General features: G+C 44.7%; 1 pseudogene; it reads left to right on the plus strand.

The window, feature by feature from the left end:
- Positions 1–228: 228 nt before the first annotated feature.
- Positions 229–370, plus strand: LOC138568206 (U1 spliceosomal RNA; annotated as a pseudogene).
- The last annotated feature ends 17,037 nt before the right edge of the window (positions 371–17,407 follow it).

Below are 17,407 nucleotides of genomic sequence, written 5' to 3' on the forward strand. Positions count from 1 at the left end.
CGTAATATGTAAAAATTATCCCTTTCCAAACACATCTGGAATGAAGGCCTCTCTCTGATGCTGAATGAGAGCAGCAGGCTTCCTGCCACGTGCATACCAAACCTGTAAGCTGGGACCTCTCACTGGCAGAAAACAGAGACCTCAACACAGTAAAAGGATCCACCTTCAAAGACTGCTGGTGAAGTCGGGTACTGACATGCACGTACTCGGGTACTGACATAAACGATCCACCTTAAGAGACGGCTGATTCTCCCGGGGTGAGGCTCATCCATTGCACACCGGATGTGCTGACCCCTGCGATGTCCCCAAATGCGGGATACTCGACTGCATAATTTCTGGCAGTGGGGGACTGCGTTCGCGCTTTCCCCTGATCTTTGGTTTAAAAAAATAGAACAAAAAAAAAAACAATCCACCTTAAGAGACTCGTGACAAAGTCGGGTACTGAGAGGCACGATCCACCTTAAGAGACAGCTGATGAAGTCCGGTACTGACATGCACGATCCACCTAAAGAGAGGCTGATGAAGTCGGGAACTGACATACACGAGCCACCTTAAGAGGCGGCTGATGAAGTCGGGTACTGACATGCTTGTGGACTTCTCTGTTTCACTAAGTAATGGACATAATAAGCATTTCAGGTGCCATTCGCAATGCCTACATTTTTCAGCTTTCTGGAAATGATTGTAAATAAAAGAGGGAGAGAGGACAAACGGGGCTGTGAATGCTCTTAAGATAATAGGGCCTGATTTACAAAAATGTTTTAACATGAGAAAGTCCCATTGAGAACAGTTTTGTAAATCAGGCCCTAAGCCTCTTAGAGAGGGAGAGTACTGCTTTAGACTGCCATCTGCTGGCCTGTATTGGGGGTGACGCGGAAATAGCAGTCTGATGAGAGGGAGAAGGAAAGTATTCCTTCCTCAGAAAGTCTACCTTCTTCCCACAGATTTCTCCTCTTATGACTTATCTCTAGATGCAGACTGGACCTGAAAAACCTCATAAAGCAGAACAATGAAGCAACATAGCAACTCCAGGATAGAAATATATGTATATTATAGTGCGGCGACAGTGAGAACATGAGCCGTGGGAAATCCTAAAATTCTATTGCTAATAACTTTTGACTTGCATGACAGATTTGGCTCATATTTTTTTTTTAAACGTTTGTCACGCCTTCTCCCCTTTGGAAATTATGGTAAAGATTCAATAAAAAATGAAAACCTTATTAAAATCAAAAAACGCTGTTTTCGGCCTACTCCCGTTCAGCTTCCCTTAGAGAAAAAGTCCAGATTTTATCAAGCCGCAGCAGAAAAACCACTAGAGGGAATTGGACCAAATAAGAAGCAACTTGGGCACCAAGTGTTGACTTAATCTCTGGGACAGATTTCGTGTTATTTCATTCAGAAGTTTTAAAAATATTTGACGGGGAAGAGGGTGCCACCTTCTCCCAAAAATATAGCTATATCTCCCATGATGCGTTGCAGCAGAGAGACTTTTCAGAAATAAAACCCCGCCATTTTCTTTTTCTCGTTGCGAGCGATTATCATGGTGATAGCAGGGGAATGTGAATACAAAAAGTGCAAAAAAGCCATTTGGAGGAGGAAAAAGGTTGAAATCGCATCAGGCTTGAGGTGGGGAGGGGGAAAGAGGACATCATATGAAGTTGGGCAGTTTTGAGTGGTCTGGAGAGCCAGTAACAGTTCTGACATTTTCGCATTATCGGCGGAATACTGGACATGCTCGGAAATGAAAATATGTCACACAAAGCAACGAGAGAAAGAGAGTAATGGGAGGGAGCCAGGGAGTTAAACAACAACTGATGAGGTGGGTGGGGTGATCTAGGAAAAAGGAAGGAGGCACATGGGTAGCGTTTGTGAGGACTTTTCATTTTTGAGCGTTACTGCAGTTATTATTGGGGGGAATGGAAACAGAGGGGGAAAAATGGTGGGAAATCTGTTGTGATAACATCTACTAGGCAGGGGGAAATGCATCCTTGTGCCGGTGGCCCTGCTCAGTTGGCCCTAAAGAAACCTATTGGTGCAATAAGTGCGGAGGCAACGGCCGAAGGCCATGACAAGCAGGCTTGAAAGGAACTTAGTACATTCAAATATACCTGTTCATGCTCACTGGCCAGGGCTGAAGGCCATGGTTACTGAGCCCCAATAAAACCTATAGATTGATCAGGTACAGTGACCATGGCCAAAGGCCGTGTCGAGTGACTCTTGAATACACTTTGGAATAACAAAACCCTTGAAGTTCATTAAAAAAACTTTCGTTCGGGGACAGAAAAGGTGATCAGATTTAACGGAACAAACCATTGAAATTCAGCGAATGTGGGCAGTGATGATCATTTTATCTCTCTGTCCCCCTGTGGCAAAGCCCATGAGCACATACATAAAAGATGGGATTCACAATGACAACCGAAATCAGAGACCGACAAGGTAGCTAAGTGGGTTGAGCGCTTGCTGCTGGAATTAGTGTGTGATCTGCAGGTCGCAGTTATGAATCCCGTTAAGGTCAACTCATCCTTTCATCCTTCCAAGGTCAATAAATGAGTACCACTCCGGTTGGGTGATATTGTATGTACACATGTTCTATGTAAAGCCCTTAGGCGTAAGCACTACATAAATAACACATCATTAGATCATAGACGGGACGCTGAGCTAAGATAATATCGTCACTTCCCAAATACACTGAATTTCAAGGGTTTTGTTGCATTAAATCTGATCACCTAAACTGTCCCTTAACTAATGTTTTGCATATACATTTAGTTAAGGTGGAACCTATCATCCCTAGGAAAGCGAAGATTCTAAGGTTAATAACTTTTGAGCTGTAAGGAAGGATCAGCACAACATCTGACATTGAATGTGTCGTGATAATCCGTGTTACGATTGAAAATATATAACGGGTCAAAAAAGGGTGTGTTTTTCACTTTTCCATTAATTTGGGCTGTACGCGTGAGAAAAATTGGACACATGGGAAAATGTCAACTTTTTGCTCAAACGCACAGCCCAAGCCGCTAGATGGATTTGCGACAAATAAGAAACAAGTCAGGCATGAAACGCTCAGAGGAAATCCTTTCTTGTTTTGAAGCAAACCCGTCCAATGGTGTTTTTTAAATTTGGCGCAGAGCAGGTTGCCCTGTAACCAAAAACTTTGTCATATCTCCCATGATGCATTGCTGTTGCTAATTTCTTTCAGTTCTGAAAGTCAGCAATTACGTGATTTGGGAATCAAGTTCAGAATCAACATTGTAATGTGCCCTAAAATGATATAAAGGGTGTCAATTATGGAGTTTTGATGGCGGGGATCATGTGGGCAGGGTGAGGAAGGATGACTGGTGAAGGTTTGGCTCTTGAGGATAGCGTATCTTTTTTCCACGCATTTTGTCAAGGTCGAGAAGTGGCATGAATGGCAAAAACGATAATACATTACAATGTGGTAATCAGTATAGTTGCTAGCCATGGGAAGATGAGTATTTGAAGTTACTTTAGGATTTTATTTTTTGGGGAAAATATATATATTAAAAATATACTATGTAAGTTAACTTAACATTTTTAGGGGGTTGTATTAAGGTGATTTAACGCCCCGCTTTTGTGTATTGAGATCAAGAACTGTTTTATTTAACTTTGTTTTGTGAATATAATGTGCATCAAAGAGACGCGTTCATGGCCGAGCCGTTGTTACATTGTGCCTCATTACGACCCAGGCGGTAAGTTACCGCCTGGGTCGTACCTTTACCACCATGGCGTAAACTACGTTTACGCCATGGTGGTTGGCGGATTTACCGCCCCATTCCAAGGTGAGTGGGGCGGTAAATCCCCATGTCCCATTTACCCTTCCCCATTCCCATTTTTGCCCCATAGGGCATAATGGGAGTGGGGAAGGAGATAATTACGCCACCGTAAATTACGGTGCTGTAATTATCTCCAAGGTCCCTTAGCGCCATGGATTTTAACGCCTGCAAAAAGCAGGTGTTAAACTCACCATGGCGCTAAGGGACCTTGTAATCAGGCGTTAACGCCTGACTCGTAATGAGGCCCATTGTGTTTTGTTTTGATTGGATGAAGTTTTCACTTGATCTGCCGAAACACTTCTCGAATCAGTGTTCATTTAGGCTCGGTTCTCGAAGTCAGGCTTTTTACAGAAGTTTGTAAAGTTGTTTTTAGAAATGGAAATGTTTAATGTTTGTTTTGTTTGAAGGGTGGATGAAAAGGGGGTAAAAGAGGAAGAGAAGTGTAGTTAGTTTTGGGAAAGAGGCAATGGGCATGGAGATACATTTGCACTATTTCGCATGATTTCTTGATTCGTAAAACGTGACTAACGAAGAGTACACAATGTAAAAAAGGTGAAGTTTATATTTGTATATTAGAAGTTGATGGTGTTGTGTTAACTTTGTTATGTTTATATTTACGTGCAGGAGGCTTGATCTGTGGTGTAGCATAAGCTAAAGGTATGTTTTTCTTTTTTCATTATCTTTCTGGAAGGGGGAAGCCAATCAGGATGCTTGGAAGTTGGGCTGTATTCTCTGGTATAAGCCTGTGTTATGAGCAGCTTGAGTTCCGCTGCCCAGCTTGAGTCCTGAGTTCCCCCTCGCCACTCCTCCCTTGCCTCTTAGTATACATGCAGTTTTGTATTGGGGTGCTAAGGGTGTTTAATAAAATCAAATAAATATATACGATATTGCAGTGTGGAACTGTGCCAGGCCATACCTTAGAAGTTTGTTTTCCTGTTGATGATGTCACGGTCATAAAAAGAGAAAATGGATTTCAGGAACTAGGTTGTGGCGCAGAGGTGTGCTGCAAGGTAAGTGCAGGGATGTCATTTGGGGGTTGCCTGAGGTAGCAGCTGCTACCACTGGCTCCCCCTCTGCTACCCGTAGACCTGGGCAAAGAGGCAGTGCAAGAGCAGATATCTGTGTTGCACCTGAAAAAAAGGGGTTGTAAATGCAGCTAAATGTGCCATGGCTTTTTTCACCTAGAATCTCAATCTCATTAGCTGGAGAAATAACAGGGATGCAGGAAAACATGTGAAGATGCCATCACTAACAGGTTGGCACTCCATTAGTGAAGAATGCCTGAATGATTGGTTTCAGAGGCGGGGCTGTCTGTGCAGCTTATACCCAGTACTGTAGCAACAGGAAGGGTATGGGGGCTTGGTCTAGCTAGCTGGGAATAGGTAAGAGCAGCCTGGAGTACTCAGTGACAGCACAGCATGAATGCAAATCTCACCAATGTTTCTCGTTGTCTGATTTGCACATCCAGTGAGCCACTGGTCCTATGAGGAGAGGAGTGTGCCTGCAATTACTGTGTCCTGCAACATATCCTTCCCCTCTATCTCCCATTTAGCAAAAATAACTGTGGGTTAATTACCAAATAAGAAAAACATATAGATGATGGCTGGAAGGTTTCACATCATTCATAACCACTGACACAGCTCTGGGCAACCCTCCAGACCCCCGTTTTTCAGCCTGACAAACCACAACATAAAGGGAAAGACCATATGCAAATCATGCGTGGTCCCACCCCAAAAGGCAGTCCAGCCCGAACTGCTAGGTCTCATCCCTTCTGCACAAGACCACAAGCATCCCCAGACATGTTCCAGCCTCATTGGGCATCATGTGTGAGGAGTAGCCTAGGTTCCTAGGCCCAGCAGGCTTTTCCAGGGGTGATGTTATGGAGCTGCTGCTTGCTAACATTTTAAAATAACAAAACCTGAGATTAGTGTGACCTGCAACACATCCTCCAACACGTCCCATATGTCTCCCATCTAACAAAAGAAATGTGGGTTACTTACCAAATAATCATCGTTTCTCAGCCTGCCAAGGTACTACAGGAGCGGAAAGACCATATGCAAATCAGGCTTGGTTCCACCCAAAAAGGGGCACTACAGACCTCACTACTAGGTCACATCCCTTCTGCACAAGACCACAAGCATCCCCAGACTTGTTTCAGCCTCATTGGGCGTCATCAGTGAGGTGTAACCTAGGTCTGTAGGTCAAGGAGTCTTTTCTAGGGGTGATGTCGTAAAGCTGCTGCTGCTGCTTACATTTTAAAATAAAAAAAACCCTGCAATCACTGTGACCTGCAACACATCTTTCCCCTTTATCTCTAAACTAATTTTTAAAATAAACGTTGGTTTACTTAACAAATAAGCAAAACAGAAAGGTGATGGCTGGAAGGTTTCAAATCATTTATAACCACTGGGCCAGCTCTGGGCAACCCCCTAGACCATCGTTTTTCTGATTGGAATAGTGTGTGTCAGTTGCTGTTTCCAGTCTGTGGCCATACACTTTGCAGGCACTGGATGTCTGCACTTTGGGGCTTAGGCTTCTTTGAGATGCTCTGTCTGTTTACAGTTTAGCCCAAGTGATTTACAATAGTGCAGGTTGTTGTGTTGGACGTCTGCTTACATTCACAGTAATTTGGTAATATGGGCCTATTCACACTGATATTAACGCTACATATGGTGAACATTCTTGCATGAAAAGTATAGAATATTACAGTGATATTGTAACCATATTTTTCTTAGTGTACTGAGGAACAATGCTATGCGATGTGTGCCATCACTTCCTGTGATGTCACTTGGCGGTGGGATCAAATGACATCACTTCCTGTGATGTCATCAGAGGTCAAAGGTTGTGTGATGTCACTTCCGCTACCCCTGACATTTTGTTGAAAGGACATCCCTGGGTAAGTGTGTTCTTTCCCCCAATTAAACACAATTAAACACCCTTAGCACCTGCACAGGTAACAACATGGGTGCTAAGAGTTGAGGAAGAAGTGGGGAGGAGAAGGATGTGCAGGGGAATGGGGCACTGGCCAACAGCAGTCTGCTTGTGCTAAGGTTACTTAATTGGGAAAAAAACACTTACCTTACAGCGCACCTCAGCCCCACACCCTAGATGCTGAAATCCATTTTCTTTGTTGTAACCATGATGTCATTAACAGGGAAACTGACTTATGAAGGTTTAATTAGAAAGAAAAACAGAAACACACTTAGCTAGCGGCACACCTTAGTGCCACACCCTAGGTCCTGAAGTCCATTTTCTTTGCTGATGATCGTGGCATCATCAACATGGAAATAAACTTCTAAAGATATGGCACAGCACAGTTACACACCAGAAAATCACGTTTTGGGTGGCTAATAACTTTGTCCCCCGTCACCAAACCTTGCAAAAAAAGTATATGGCCCCCGTCAGATTAATTATGCAAAGTTTAGTGTGGTTTCGTCCAGGGGGGGCAAAGTTATAGGCAAGGTCCCAAAATATGTGGAAATCCTCATAGACGCAATGGAAAAACATTTTTGCTCATGCCTTCGGCCCAAACCGCTCGATGAATTTTCAACAAAGTTGTGCAAGGAGCAGCAACTTGTTCCTGAAACTGTGCTTTTATAAGTTTGGTGTATATCCGTGCAGTAGTTTTTTACAAAATGGCCAAAAAGTAGGTTAAAAATATTAGTGATATCTGGGTCCGGTATGCAGACTCACTTTCCTATTCAGTCTGTGGACGCCACCCTGGGTCAATCAGGGTCCGACGGGATGTCTGCAGATATTGGACACGCCCGCTGATTGGATGATGAAAAGTGTGAGAATGCGTGATTTGGCCGATTTTCGGCTGCTCCATAATTCAGAACGACCAAAAAGTACGACCAGATCACACATTCGTTGCTGGGGGATGCAGGGGTGTCACCCGCACCCTTGCTCACTATATTGTGAGCAGGGGATGCGGGGTGTCCCCTGCAGCCATACCAAAAAAAAAGAGGAAATAAAAGGGCTGCAGGAGCTGCAGAGGTGTCCCCCGCAATGCCCCGCTCACTATACTATACACCGAAGGAAAAATAAAGAAAGAAAAATGGAAAGGATGGTGTGGCGCCGGTTCCCGATCACAGAAGTGCAAGGGAACAGGCGTCGCAGGGACACAGTGAGACGGAATACAAGGTAAGTAAGGGGGCGGGGTTGGGGGTGTGGGTAGGGGTGTGGGTGGGGGTTTGGGCACATCGGGAATGTTGAGGGGAGAAAAGACCTCAGATTATTTCGAACACATAATCTTCCGTCGGTTCTCCCTCGAACATTTCCACCTTGGTAAAACAACCCCAAATCGTCTTCAGACAGCGCTGAGAACGAACAACTTGGAAAACACATTTGGGGTTATTTGATGACTGAAAGAGGGCGTGGAAAGGGTAGTGGTGTGGAATGAAGATAATATGGAGCAGTTTTTCTGGGTGCAAAAGGGGTGTGCAGGTGCCATAGAGTCCGCTGTCACCTCTTACTGTCCACTGACATTATATGGATGGCAGCGGATTCTGGGTGAGTTTTATTATTTGAAAGGTTTATTGTATTATATGGTTGAAATCTATTGTGGTGGTTATGGTCAGTGGCCAGATTCATGGGGGCATGGGCATAGCCCATGCCCCCAAAAATATGCCCACTGGCAACACATAGTAAAGCAATATGTGTATAGTAATTATAGGTAATGCAAGGGGATACAGTATTTGTAATATGGTGGAATTATATAATTAAAGTGTATATAGTATTTCTGATTGTACTACAATTGAGGATAGTGCTTCTTCATGTCTCGTCCACCTTTCATAGAGTGACCCATTGTATCCTTATTAAACGGTTACATGATATCTTTAGCATCATGGACCGGGCACTGGACTGGCTGAACTGTTTTCCTCACTAACCATCATTCCCAGCTGCAACTGGGTTGCTTTACCTCCAACACCTATTTGTGTACTTGTAGAGTACCCCAGGGTTTTGTCCTATCATTGTGGCAATTACATATCTATTTCCTCCCTTTGGCTGACCTGATGTCTTTCTTCTATTTGAATTTCCAGTGTTATGTTAATGACACACATCTTTCCTTAAACTTCCCTGAACTAATTTGTTGTCCTCGTTTTTTATCCGATTGTCTGCCTGCCATTGAAGTATTGTGCCTGTGTGACAAATATCTGTCTCAATGCCAGTAAGACAGAGATCTGTCTTTTTATGAAGCCTGTAACCTGTTTTTCTCCTACCCTGTGGCGACTGTCTTTGGGCCACCTACTCTTACAATTCTGTGATGCCAAAAACCTCAGGTTATGTTTAAATCTTTTCTCTCTTTTACTCCTTACATTGTGGCACTTCTAAATGAAGAGGATTCGAAAGTGATTAATAATTTATACTTGGAGATCCAGGCGTGGATGTCAGACCACAGCCTATGTCTCAACGACGAAAAAACCGAGCTCCTGCTTGTCGGATGCCAACCCTCGATATGCATCCATCAACATTGATGGAAACCTGATCAAAGTGGCCAAAGAAATAAAAACCTTGGGGGTCTACTTACACTCCACACTCTCACTGAGATGCCCACTGGCTCCCAGTACGAGACAGAATTACCCTTTGGTAGGTTGTCATTACCCATAAGTGCCTAACAAACTCTGCACCCAAGTACTTGGCAGTTAAACTCAACAAACACCAATCAGCTAGACCAACCAGAACCAAGTACTCGCACTGCCTCACCATTCTCAAATTCAATCAAACAAAAGCGGGTGGAACAAGCTTCCCTATCTTAGCCGCCCAACAGTGGAATGCCCTACCCCTCAACCTCCGAATGGAACCCTCATTCTGGACCTTTAGAGCCAAAGTTAAGACCTGGCTCGTTGATAAGAGTTGCTAACGTCTGACTAACTCTCATCAAACTACTATGCCTGCTAATTTTCACTGTATTTCATTCTGTAACACTTAGCAACTCTGTATTGCCGCACATCTTCTCTAACCACTAACCACCATTTACCCGCGGTCACCCGCACTTACTGTTGTTGTTGTTGTTCTCGTTTACTCTGATATATGCATGTAACATGTAACATGCTCTAAGTCTCTGGCAGCCAGTTACCTCAGGGTTTGGCGCGCGGTATAAATAAAGAAACTAAACTAAAGAAAGCCCATGGTTTGAGACCGACTTCCTTACAGACATTGTACCGTTCCTTACCATCCCCCATTAGCTCAACATCTGTAGAGCCCTGGTACTGTGTACGCTGGACTACTGCAATAGCCTCTTCCTTAACCTCCCCATTTGTTGTCTATACCCCTTTTGGCTAATCTAGAATAGGGCTGCAAGCCTTATCTTTGGCCTGAAGCCCAGGGATGGTATTGCTGCAGCCTGAAAATGTGTACATTGGCTAATTGCAAGGACTACAATATGTCCAACTTTGTTTCCCTAAATACTGCACGGCTACAGCGCTCCACTGCTGTACCTCCAATACTCTGCTTTTTGAAACAGAGAGCGGGAGACATGTCTCTGTCTTCGGCCGGTGCTTCTCTTTAGAACAGCCTTCCTGCTCCTTTATACTTGAGCTGGACTTCCTTAAGTTCTGAACATTTCTCAAAACTGTGCTTTTGTGTTCCTGTTTTCCTCAATCTCTTCCTTGCTAACTCATACCACTGCCACTGCCACTGGTGGCTTGGTCCCTCAAACCTCACAGGTTCTAGGCCCTATATCTAGTTGACGCCAGTACACCCCTGCACCCTCAGCACTGCCCTTGCGGGTGTACCGCCTGGCTGCTGTGTACCACACCCTTGGGACTCCTTTGCCCCAGCAGGTAGTTAGCGGCCTCCCTCTTTGTCATGTCTTGGTACTTTCCTTCTGGCCTTCTTTGAGCACATGGTAATACATTCTCCTCTTTCCATTCAAGCACTTCCTTTACTGCACAATGCATATGTGCATTTATAGCAGCAGTGTGTACACTTTTCTTGGATAAGCAAGGGAAATGCATATGGAAAAGTTGTGTGCCACATTTTAAAGTGGCAGTTGGTGTGTGGAAGTTTAGTATGCTGATAGGGTTATCTGTAGAGATTTTTTTTATAAGTTATTGGTGGATATACGTGTGACTGTTTCAAAGCAGGCAATGAGGGAGTGGTACAAACATAACAGTAAAAAGGGAAGAAGGACTTTACTTGTGTGATGGTGTGCACGTTCAATCCGGGTTTTTTAATAAAGCAGTGCCTAGAGAGGGGACTGCAGGGACACGGATAGACGCGGATAGTCATGAAGGGCCATGGATTATGGTCCTTATTGTGTGCTAGAGAAAAGTATTTGGGACAGAAAATTGTTTCTGTGTTTTGTTCTTTGTCTCCACTATACTATTGTTTATTATTGCCATTAGCATAGTAGAGAATGCTAATGGGAATGTTGGATAATGTTATTGAGTCTAACTACTTTACTGAAAAATGTAAAATAGATGGAGTGTATCAGTTTATATTTTTGTACTTCTATTTTTTAACTGTGAAAGGTGGTTCGTAAATGAACCCTTTTTTTGGTGATTATTTTATTTGAATTTGTATGTTTTGTCTTTTTACAGGAGAGGCCAGGAGGTAAGGTGGGGAGGGAAGTAAGGGAAGGGCAGCAAAAACAGCTATGGAGGGGCAGGTGAACAGGGGAAGATGTTGGGCGTGCATTAAATCTAAGGTAGGGGGCAGTGTTTCTCATACTTCTTGATTGCAGCCTCAAAAGCACTTCGAAACTGCTTCCCCCTGCAGAGCATTGTGATGTCATCAGTGATGTCATCAATGACATTTGTGTGGTCATCTTTGATGTCCTGGGTGTTAGTGTTAGCAGTGCATAGTGGTGGTGCGAGTTATGGTTGTTTAGCTTACCATAACTGGTCATTTTCTGGGGGGTTTTTGGTTTTACTTGTAATCATAAGGTCCCTTTAACAAAGTTTTTTCACTGAATTTCATACGTTTTTATTAGTGCAACTTAACCATCACGTCCCTTTAACAAAGTGTTTTCACTGAATTTCATAGGTTTTTATTACTGCAACTTAACCATAATTTCCCTGTAACAAAGTTTTTTCACTAAATTTCATAAGTGTGTATTAGTTTGCAGTAAGCTCAAACAGTCCTGGCTGGCTCTACACTACAGTTACCAGAATTCCCTGCTGCCACTGCCTGGTATATATCAGAGCGATTCAACCTGCACACCTGCATCCAATCAGCCTCCCTGAAGATTGCTGAGTCATGAAAGCGCGCTAGGACGAGAACATCTTTGATGATGTCACAGTCATCAACAGAGAAAATGGATTTCAGGAACTAGTGGGTAGTGTCGAAGTGCACAGCAATGTGTGTTCTTGTTTTTCAAATTAAACAACGTTAGCACATCCATGGTGCTAAAGATGTTTCATTAATAAATAAAATAAATGATGACCTTGCGGTGTGCTGCTATGCTGTGCCATACTTTCAGATGCCCCTTTCTCTGTTGATGATACCACCGTCATCACAAAGAAAAGGGATTTCAGAAACTAGTGCGTGGAGCCAAAGTGTGCTGCATGGTAAGTGTTTTTTTGTAAATTAAAGACCCTTAACAATTGCGTAGGAAACTACAGGGTGTTAATGGCAATATAATCCACTGTGGTGTGTCAAGACTGCAGGCAATGGCACCGCTGCCTGCATTAAGGGACCCGTTTACATTTGGGCCTTTAAATTTTGTGGCGGTATGTTACCAGTAGGGCTAGCTCGTTGCTGTGGTACTTAATGTTAAACCCATGCCCCCCCCCCCGAGTTTAGATCTTTCAAAAACCTTTTGTGTGGTTATGAAAAGGACCGTTGTGGGGTTAAGGAGGGAATGGGAGGGGTAGGGAATGGATATAGAAAAGATAGGTGGAAAGTAGACACATTTTTTAAAACAAACTTGAAAAGGGGAGTAAACAAACTCTCAAAAACAAAATAAACTAGCGTCAATCTCACCTATGCTCCACCCTGGCATCCTCAATTGCCTCAAAATGTGTTGCCTTCAGTGCTATTGGAATATAGCACTTCTTGCAGGTGAAAACACCACCTACTGGAGACCTATGTTGTTGTGGAGGGTCCAACGCTGGGGCAGCAGAGGCAACGCTCCCATAATTGGCACCAGATGAAGTTCATTGGAGAGGTGCAGAGGAAGACGCAGTTGACGATGGTGGTCCTGCTACCTCTGCATCCTGTGGCATTGCAGGTCCGGTGGTGGGTTGCAGGACATTACAACCAAGTTGGATTGCCTAATGCCGGAACCTGCTCCTGAAACATTCATCCACTTACCGCCAGTAGTGACGTATCAGGTGGTTCACAAACACTGTGGTGCTTAGCCTTTGTGCAATAAATGTGGAGAACCTCTCCTTTGCACTGGGCCAAAAAATGTGCACTGTCTCTTTTCAACATCTGACAGGGAAGTGTCTTCCAGCCCCTTCAAGTAGCACCATGACAGGAAAGGTGTGAAGCTCCTGTGGCGTTCTTCTTGGGTGGAGCTGGCTGATCTACTCACTCAACGTCTTCTGGGTGTTCTGGGACTATGATGAGGGTGATCTCTTCATCTGTGGAGGGTGCCTTGGGATGTTGTGTCGTCATCTCGAGAAAAGAATCAAAAAATATAGAGATGTGACTGTCGATTTGTGTGTATATGAACCAACCAGCTCTCAAATTCTATTCCATGCACATTCCCTTAGGCCATGGGTGCCCAACATACGGGCCGCGGCCCAAATGCAGCCCTCCATCCCGCGAAATGCGGCCCACAAGACTGTTTACTTTTGGAATGAGATACGGCCCACTTGGCCGCATTTCATTACATAAGTAAACAGTTTGCCTGGGACCGTTGTTGGGGTCATGCATTCATGACAGGTCTGCGCCCCTATTAGAGCATGCTATTAACATTATCTTTATCTCCATTATAATGTATGCCACCCTCCTTTTCTTAGAGCGGAAAGCAGTCTGAGCCACCCATGGGGGGGCATGCATTATAAGGGAGCTAAAGATAAGGTTAATAGCCGCCAATTATCTTAAGATAAGGAGTCAGCTGTCAGCCACTTGCTTTCAAAAAAAGCTTCTTGGATTCTCAGCAGGGAGCTGAAACACTGAATGCCCACAATTAAAAGTTACCCACATACATTTATTTTGTTTTACACGTGTCAACACGACTGCCCAGCTCTTATGAAAAAGTAGCTTCCGCTTGCAGGGCCTCGACTCGCTTGTAAGTGTCTTGTAAAGCCAGCATCCCGCCTTCAGCTCAGACACGAACAAGAGCAAACTTTGTTTTCCACTTAATTTTCTACCCCTCTTCCTCACCTCCAATGCATAACAGTGCGAGCATATCCCTTTTCACTTCATTCCCTACAGTGCCTGATAAAGACTTCTCTTCTCTCCTTCTTTGGACCAAAGAAAAAGCGCACTGTGGTGGAAGGAGATGTGTGTTGGCCAAGCCTAGAAACGCCCCTTCAAATGGACATAGTCCTGCATGCCCCGAATGAAGCTTGATCCCCGCAAATCTCACAGTGTGGGGGCTCTAGATAGGTGCTGGGAGGTTGTTGGGGTGGGGTGCTTTGCTGCAGGAGGGGGGACATAGATGGAGAGTGTGAGTGAGAGAGAGAGAAAGAGAGAGATTGATTTAGTGTTTCATGGTGTTATTCTTGCTCTCAGGGTTCAATTGCTGGGCCCATTGCGGCCAGTCAGCCTGTGAAATGAGATTGTATTTGCATTCTATATCTCATGCCTTCTGCCCTCTCGTCCCAGTCCATGTCCTTTTCACGCAGACACTGGCCTCACAATGAAGGGGCATGCTTCGGCGTGGCAAGCCTGGGCACAGAGGTGGGCATGTCACCCAAAGGGGAGCGTCTATGTGGGACAGGAAGGACAGAAATCAGTGCCTTTTTGGACATGCAGAGAGAAGCGCTGGCAGGGATAAGCCTGCCGCCCCCACCATGGTTTGTCTCTGCCTGAAATCAACAAGCTTGATAAACATTACGCTGGTCACTGCTCTCAAATCTTTACTGTGGGACCAAAATATCCAGGTTGGCATCTGGTCATGGGCCATTTTGACTTATGCCAAAGTGCCCACACCTGAACTGGCCACCCTGGGCATTAAATCAATCAAAGTAAGGCGGGATGATGACGAATCTGGACAATTTGTCCCTTCTCCCCAGAGGGGAGCCCCTCGCTGTGAGGCTAGGGAGGTGAGCCCACTCTGCAAGACCTTCCCTAAGGGTCTGGGCAAGTGGGACGACACTGGGAGTGACACCCCTCTTGGGGAGAAGGACTCCCAGTCCAATGAGGACCCCCCTGAACGGACAACATGAAGAAAGAAATACAAGAGAGTGCTTATGCCGTGTGATTACCCTTCCGCTGCTCCATGCCACACATTAGTAGTCCGGCCCACTGTACACAACTTCAAATGTACATTCAGCCCTCCACGAAAACCAGTTGTGCAACCCTGCCTTAGGCCAATCAGTCTGCAGTTTTTTTATACCTGTGAATCGCGATTCAAAAGAAAAGAGTCTGATTTTATTCTTTCTATATTCATGATTTTTGAATATGTTAAGTGCCAATTTGGCTGTTGATTATGTCAGGTGTGGCAAAAACGTATTTCTCAGAATTTTATATGTATGTTTTTCCTCATATTAATATTCTTATAAATCACGATTTGAGGATCGAAAGTCGAATGTTATTGCTGCTCACATTGCAGTTTTAATTGCAAAGTTAAGTAAAATTGTGTTTTTTTCTCTATTTTTATTGACATTTTCCAAAGAGAGAGTGCAATTATCAATGTCTAAAAAGTAATGGAGCCCGGATTTCTTGTGCTGATAAAATATAGATAGTGATTAATAGTGTTGCTTTCTAGAATTCTTTCACACATTTGTTTTATTTTGTGGTTAGAATAGGCCAGCCGACACATGTTTCATCCCATCCAGGTCTTTGTCAAAGCTACAGGGAATAGCTACCCAAGGTGCTGGTTTGAAGTATCAATTCAATGGTTCACTGTGCACTGTCCACTTTGCAACAATAAGGCAAAGGCACCATATCCCACTGCCCAAGGCCAATGGCCATGGCCAGTTGCCTGCAGCTGTGGCACATACCCCCCCTGCCGAGTAACTAAACAGATCACACTGGCCATGACTTTTGGCCATGGCCACAGTCGATTTGAAACAATTAGGTACAAAAGGCTGTGGGCTACTAGCCAGGGCATTTTGTCATGCCCAGGGAGCAGGGCTGCAGGTGAGGCCCATATGCTCCTCAATATTAAATTATTATCCGATCTCATCCGCCATTGACTCTGTCCCTGTCCCACTCACAAAACCAGGAGTTTATGGGCAACTGACCATTGACCCGAGCCACTTTCTATCCTCCTCTTTTCATTTCTGCGTTAGTGTCCTCAGGCAATTCTTGCAGCAACATCCTGTGGTCACCTTGACGCCGCCATGTGTTACTTCGGTAATCAATACCAGTATTCATTCCTGTGGTAATGCAGATTCTGTGAATGGGACAGCGCTTGACAATTCAAAAGCCTTCCCCATCCCCACTGACACTACCCGTGTGCGACCCTCTTCCTTTGTAGGTCCCACCCATCTGCCCCACTCGGTGTAAATCCTACCTGCCCTCTCCTGTTATCCCCTTTCACTCGCTGGCTCCCATTGCACATTTGTTTTAGTGCGTCTTGCAACATTTCCACAAGAATCCTGCAGGAATTCCACAGGATTTCTGCTATAAGACGAACATGTGCTGCCACGGAACAGGCTCTCCCACCCCCACTACACATGTGGTTCTCCTTCCCCCAACCCACCTCTGCCCTGAGGTGAAACCACCCTTTTCCTCTCTACAAAACTTGTTTTGAACAATCGTTCACATCAAGCAAAAAAAACATTTGGCTGTAATGCACCATGTTAGATAGATCAGATTTTTTTTGGACTGAGGCACCCCCACCTCTGATAAAAAAAAGTAAATTAATAGATGATTTAGACCAAATCACGAAAGGAGTATTTGGGACTCTTTGTGCCCAACTTGTTTCTTATTTGGTGCAAATCCATCAAGCTTTTTTTGCGGCTATGGGTGTTCAATGGAAGCACCTTTTACTCTATGGGGAAATGAACGGGAAGAGGCAGCAAACAGCTTTTCTAGTGTTCCTACTAGCTTTTGAAGCGGAAAGAAAATGTTCCCCCAATTTTGTAGTTTGGAGGGGCCTCTGACAGATAATGGGCCTCATTACGGGTCTGGCGGTAACGCTGCCAGTAAAACCGGCGGGTTGCCGGCAGACCCGAAATAAATTACCTGCCCCTGACTTCCCGGTAACATTGGGGTAATACAACCCCGGTGGCCGGGAAGTCAGGTGCCGGTAATTCTGTTAGTCCCCATTCCCATTGAGTCCCATAGCACTCAATGGGAATGGGGCCCCGGAAGCACCGGTACCATTAATAACGCTGCCGGTACTTCCGTGAAACTCTGCAGGTGGGTGCCGTTCCGGCAGGCAGGTCTAACCCTGGCGGGCAGTACGGCACCCGCCGGCAGAATCGTACTATGCCGTTCCGGTAACAACAGCGCTGGTAGGCTTAGCGGCCCGGCACAATCGTAATGAGTTCCAATGTTTTTAGAAAATGACATCCAAATCTGTCTGGTTAATCAAAAGTAATAGGTAATGG

The sequence above is a fragment of the Ambystoma mexicanum genome, chromosome 2p, assembly GCF_040938575.1.
Source record: "Ambystoma mexicanum isolate Mex_15411 chromosome 2p, UKY_AmexF1_1, whole genome shotgun sequence".
NCBI lineage: Eukaryota > Metazoa > Chordata > Amphibia > Caudata > Ambystomatidae > Ambystoma > Ambystoma mexicanum.